The following is a 6,066-nucleotide window of genomic DNA, read 5'->3' on the forward strand; positions in this document are numbered from 1 at the left end:
CCGAAATGGGTCTGTGTGAACGTGTCTTACCTAATGTTTAATTTTCCCAAACTTTTGTTGCTCTTTTTACGAGTGTCCCCCCTCCCCCTTTCTTTCCTCCCTCTGCCCTGCTCCCTCTTTTTCTCTCCCTCCATATTGTCTTCGAAGAAGGGATGACATTTAGACAAGGAGAAGAAAACACAGTGCTGACAAATATTAGAACTGAGGCAAATAAATCACGAGAGAGAGAGAGAGAGAGAGAGAGAGAGAGAGAGAGAGAGAGAGAGAGAGAGAGAGAGAGAGAGAGAGAGAGAGAGAGAGCATTAGGACAAGATCTTGGATTTCATGGATCTACTGTGGCCTCCAAAAGTACTTGGACACTTAAGTCACAGTTTAAAATGCAGTAGAAACAAGGGATTAAACCAAGTGGCATCTAACCTAAACCTAAACCTAAAAACGAAAAACATTTTTGCAAGTACTTTAATTTTCTTGGTCTTTTGATGACTTTTAGTGGTGGTTTATAGTCAGTTTCCCTCAGATAAACCTGGACATGTCCACTAACATTTGACAACCAGAAAGTGTCCAAATATTTTTTTGTCTTTAAAAAAAAATGTATTAAATCATTTACCTAACAAATGTCATTTACACATAATATGTTTAATATAAATGCCAATTGGTTTAGCATTTTATTAAATATAGGCTATTTATTGCATACATTTTTGTTATATTTTGCAAAAACATTCATACTACTTTTGATAAACATTTACCATATTCTATTGTAAAATGGAACATTAATTTGCTTTAAAAATGTTAATATCTCCATTAATGTTTTATAATACATTGCATATACATGTTCATGGACAAAAAATGTAAGACTTATTTTAATTTCTCATTCAATATATCTATTAGCTGTAGATCTCTTTTTCTTTTTTTTAACATTTATTTACTCAAATACTCTAAGTCTGTTTTCACTGCTGAACTCTCCTGCACCTCAGCAAGCAAATAAATAACTGTGCCCTCTTACAGATTCACTGCCTTTCTCTCGATTTGAGCATTGCCCCCTATATCTCTCCCCTCCCTTGTACTTTTTCACCCCTCTTCTCGTTGTATTCTCTCTTTGTGTCCTGCCGTCCTTCACAGTGACGTCTTGCACGGTCTCCCCCAGCAACACCATGGCGACCTGCACCCCCATGTCATGTCCGGCGCCTCTCTTCTCCTCATCTCTCCATCCGCTTACCGCTTGCTCATAAATAAAATCTCTTCTTTTTAAATCAAGTGTCCCATCTGTCGGAATCTGTTTTACACGCTTATTTGAGATGTCACAGTGGCTAATTGTGGCTGTTTTGTGTGATTTAACATGGGGTTCAGGTGGACACCTGTGCTGGACTGTGAATTACAGTTTAACAATTCTAGACAGTTTCTGATTATTTGAAAATAATATATATATATATATATATATATATATATATATATATTTACACAATTCATTTGTATATATAAATCACAAAATATGTAAAATACAAATTATATATATATATATATAATTTGTATTTTCCACATTTTGTGATTTTTATATATATATATATATAAATATAAATGAATTGTTTTTCAATAATAATTGCACTGATATTCATTTTTAATATGAAATCCTTTAAAAACATACATATGATTCAGTATATATATATATATATATATATATATATATATATATATATATAAATTGAATTATGTGTTTTTAAATAATTTCAAATTAAAAATGTATATATATATACACAGTTGCAATCCAAATTATTCAACCCGCGAAAATGATTTTTATTAGGTATTAGTACACTATTATATAAAGTTTATTAATACACATTTGAGTGATTCTGAGAACGTGAAGTTGATGAAACATTTAAAAAATCATATTGACTTAACATTCAAATTATTCAACCCCCAAAAGTACAATTTGAGCAGAATATTTTATTCTTTATAACCTGTCACATCTCTACTGCAATCCTGGCCCATTCCTGGCTTAAAAAAGCTTCCAGATCACTGATAATCTTAGTTTTTTACGTTACCACTGCTTTCTTCAAAGTCCACCAAAATATTTTCAATGAGATTTAAATCTGAAGACTTTACAGGCCATACAAGAACATTCTGATCCCTGAACTAAGCTTAATAGTCCAGTCATTTTAAGCCAAAATGGGGGTCAACGTTGAACAATGTGCAACAGAAGCAAACTCAACTGATTTTGTATCCTCAATATGTCCTGAGTAAGGAAAAAAAAAAGCCCAGAAGAATCCCATTAGGGGAAAGTTTTGAAAAAGACCCAAATATAGCCTATTCATACGAATTCATAATATAATTATATTCATAATTTTCATGGTGATATCTAAAGGTAAAATTTTTTACCCTATTCACGTAAGAAAAAGAACTAATAGGCGTATGAATAGGCTATATTTGGGTCTTTTTCAAAACTTTCCCCTAATGGGATTCTTCTGGGCTTTTTTTCCCCTTACTCAGGACATATTGAGGATACAAAATCAGTTGAGTTTGCTTCTGTTGCAATTTGTTCAACCTTTTTTCATAAAATGACTGGACTATTAAGTAGATTTGGATGAATATTTTGGGATGGCTGTCCTGCAGGGAAGTTCATCAAACATCAGGCTTCAGTCTCTGCCAAAGGCATCACCATCTTTGCCAAAATGGCTTGATACTTCAAAGGATTCATGATGTCTTTCATACACTCAAGATCTCCACTTCCTGCAACAGCAAAGCACCCCTATAACAAGACTGGACCACCTCCATGTTTGACCACGAAGATGTGTTCTTCTGCTCAGAAGCTTTGCCTTTTTTTTGCACCAGATCCATGGGTCCAGAAAGTTCCAGTTTGGTCATATCACTCCATTAGACATTCTTCCAGAACTCGATCCAAATGAATTTGAGCATATTCAAGTTGGCCTTTTTGTTCTTAGTCAAGAGTGGCATTCGGCAAGATGTCCCAACATGAAGGCCATGCATGTCTATTGTTCTTATACTCTATATTGAAATGTTTTTTCCTCCATTCATCATCCAAGTCTTTGACAGTAAATTGAGGGTTTTTCTCAGCTGCTCTTATCAAACATTTTATTCCCCTTAATGATATTGTGCTTTTTCTTCAACTCCCTCAAAGATTTTCTGGTACAACACATTTTAAGGTCTGAATAAGGCTGCCAGCTGTGTCTCTAGGAACTTTTAGTGTTTTGGAAATGTTCTTGTAGCTATAGACTTTCTAATGTAATAAAACAATCTATTCTAGCTTTTGTGAGAACTAGTCTCTTTTGACTTGGCCATATTACTCAAGTTTAGCACATGCATGCGCCAAATGTATGTGTAACAGCACAAGCTAATTCAGTTTTGTTCCCAAAGGCTTAATTGCGTTTTAACACAATTTTGTACCATACATGACTTAAATACAGGTTGAATAATAAGGACAAAAAAAAAAAAATTCTATAACTCAAAAGCATTACATTATATATTGACATTATCACTTTTAATATGCCACTAGACTGATATACATGCAATAAAAAAAAAGCTATGTTTAGAAAAGCTTACATTTTGTAAATGATTACAGTCTCAAAGGGGTTGAATAATTTTGATTGCAATTGTATGAATGTATATATACTGTATACACATACATACTAGTAGAACACGCTAGTATAAGATGCATGCTAGTAGAACATCCACAACATGACGGCGCACAGTGATTATTATTGGATGGATTGTTGACCTCATTCTGGAATGCTTGCATTGGGTTACTGTGGACCACTCAGTGAATATTATGGGATAGAAATGACAGCCCTCCAATCAGGCAATCCCTCCCATTCAACCCATTATTCCATAAACTGGACACTTTCAGTCAGTGAATTATGAAAAAATGACATTCTGTAAGTATCACATGATTTTAAATTAAGGTGGCAATAAATTATCTGTTCGGGTCTACAGGACCAAAAGTGAAATGTTCATGTTCTTTTTGCTTGCTGTAATTCACCAGTCTCATCCATCCATCTCACCACTGGATGTCCTCACAGCTCATTTGATAAGAGGAAGGAGATGTTAGAGTATTTGTGCTTGTTGCAGGATTGGTATTGGTTATCACCTGAAACAAGCATGCATAGTAGCACATGTACACAGACACTTTGTTTTAACTGGGTCCGCAGTGTCAACATTCCCCTGACCTTCAAGAGAATATTATTGGATGGGGCGAAGTGTGGTGGGGGCTGGTGGGAGCTTCAGTGTGACCCCCACCCCCCAACCCCTGCATGGTTTGCCATGATTGGTGACTGTGGACAACCCCCCGTCCCCCGAATCTCCATGGTGACTGATCCACTTTAAGCAGAAGGGTGTGCATAAGCGTGTGTGTGTGCGTGCGTATGTGTGTGTGTTGGGGGGACACAGTACCTGAAGCACTGATGCATTTCTGTACAGGAGAGATGCATAGTGATGTGAGCAAAATGTGGATCATTTTTTTCAAATGTGGATGGTACATATAGCAATGCACTAAAATAAACCTAAAGCTGTATCTATCTATCTATCTATCTATCTATAAAATGTTTTTATATATATATATATATATATATAAATTTAATCGATCTATCTGCTACCATTTTTAAAAAAATCTTGGAGAACTCAAATTGAGCGCAAAGTTTGAGCTTCTTGTCTGCTCACAGTTCACTTTGCAGGTGTTTCATCTTGACAAAATGGAGTTTTTTCATTGTTGATACTCCATAGTTCATAAGTTCACAAGGATCTAAGCCCATCAACACTGCCCTTAATCTGATTACATGTTGTAGTTCCTCTGCTATATCAATATCAGACCCATGTGTTTTAGGATTAGTGTCAGTTATATCGCATTTGAGCAAAAGTGTGAGATGCACGCAATGAAATCTTCATTTGTTGCTTCATATGTTTATATTTGTGAATGGCAAGTTCAAGTTCCTCAAATGAGAAATGGTCTATAAATATTTATAGCGCTGACTACTAGATATGTATATCCTTGTTGCAGGTTTAAAGTCAGCATGAAACAGAATCTGCGATAAGGTGCATTCACACTACCAGCGATAAAGCGACAGGATCCCATTAATTTCAATAGAGAGCAGTCGATTTCCAGCGACACGAGCGACAATGACCGTTGGCGATTGGATGGGGCGTGTCCAGCGACACAACAAAGTTGAGATATGTTCAACTTTATGCAAATGAAGAGCGAGTGACAACCAATAGGAGTGAAGTCAGTGGAGCGCACGTGATGCGTCACTCTTCAGTGCCGAGTCCAGCCGAAGCTAGATGAATGCAAGGCTCATTTCAGCAGTCAGAAACTGTCCTATAATTTATGATATGTCTCCGTGTATGTACGGTGGTATTCGCCATGCTGACCCCGAGCCTGAATGGTTTCGTGAACCCAGATAGACCGGCATTTGCCCTTTTGCTGCAGTTAATAGCCATGATGGCAAAGAGCACTCGTTGTTTCTTGTTCATCTTTAATATTATGCATTTTATTTACTGATTCCATTTATATTTAGACTTATCCTTCCAAAATGTTTGTTTGTAGCGGCAAGAAAACTGTTGTCTACAACATTGAGTACATCCGTGAATGCAGTGCACTGACTAAGTTGCTTGTAGTGTGAATGCACATGTCTTTTCTTCCCTATTGGGACTTAGTTTTGTCCAATTCATTAGATGATAGAATCATTGTGGTTTGCTAATTGCTGTGATCTCACGTGAGTGACAGTTTGTCCCGCCCTTGCACCAGTAAACACGTCATCAGAGAAGAGATGGAATGTCGTTGCAAGTGGGAGGGGGTGATATTTTGATTAAAAAATAATAATAATGTGAATGGATACATGCAATATTACATAAAAAATAAGAATAGTCCATTTTGATTTCATGGTGATTTTAAATAGATCTGCTTGGCCAAAACAAAACCAGTTATGCTTGAATGGATGACAATATTACTTCTGCATTTCATTCCCTTAGGGGAAGTCTTTTTGACCTTTTGTAATGTGCAGCTGAAGTCAGCAAGTCACTGGAGTTCAGACAGTCCAAAAGTGTCACATTGGGATTGTCACG

The sequence above is a fragment of the Leuciscus leuciscus genome (assembly GCF_965113295.1).
Source record: "Leuciscus leuciscus genome assembly, chromosome: 20".
Classification (NCBI taxonomy): domain Eukaryota; kingdom Metazoa; phylum Chordata; class Actinopteri; order Cypriniformes; family Leuciscidae; genus Leuciscus; species Leuciscus leuciscus.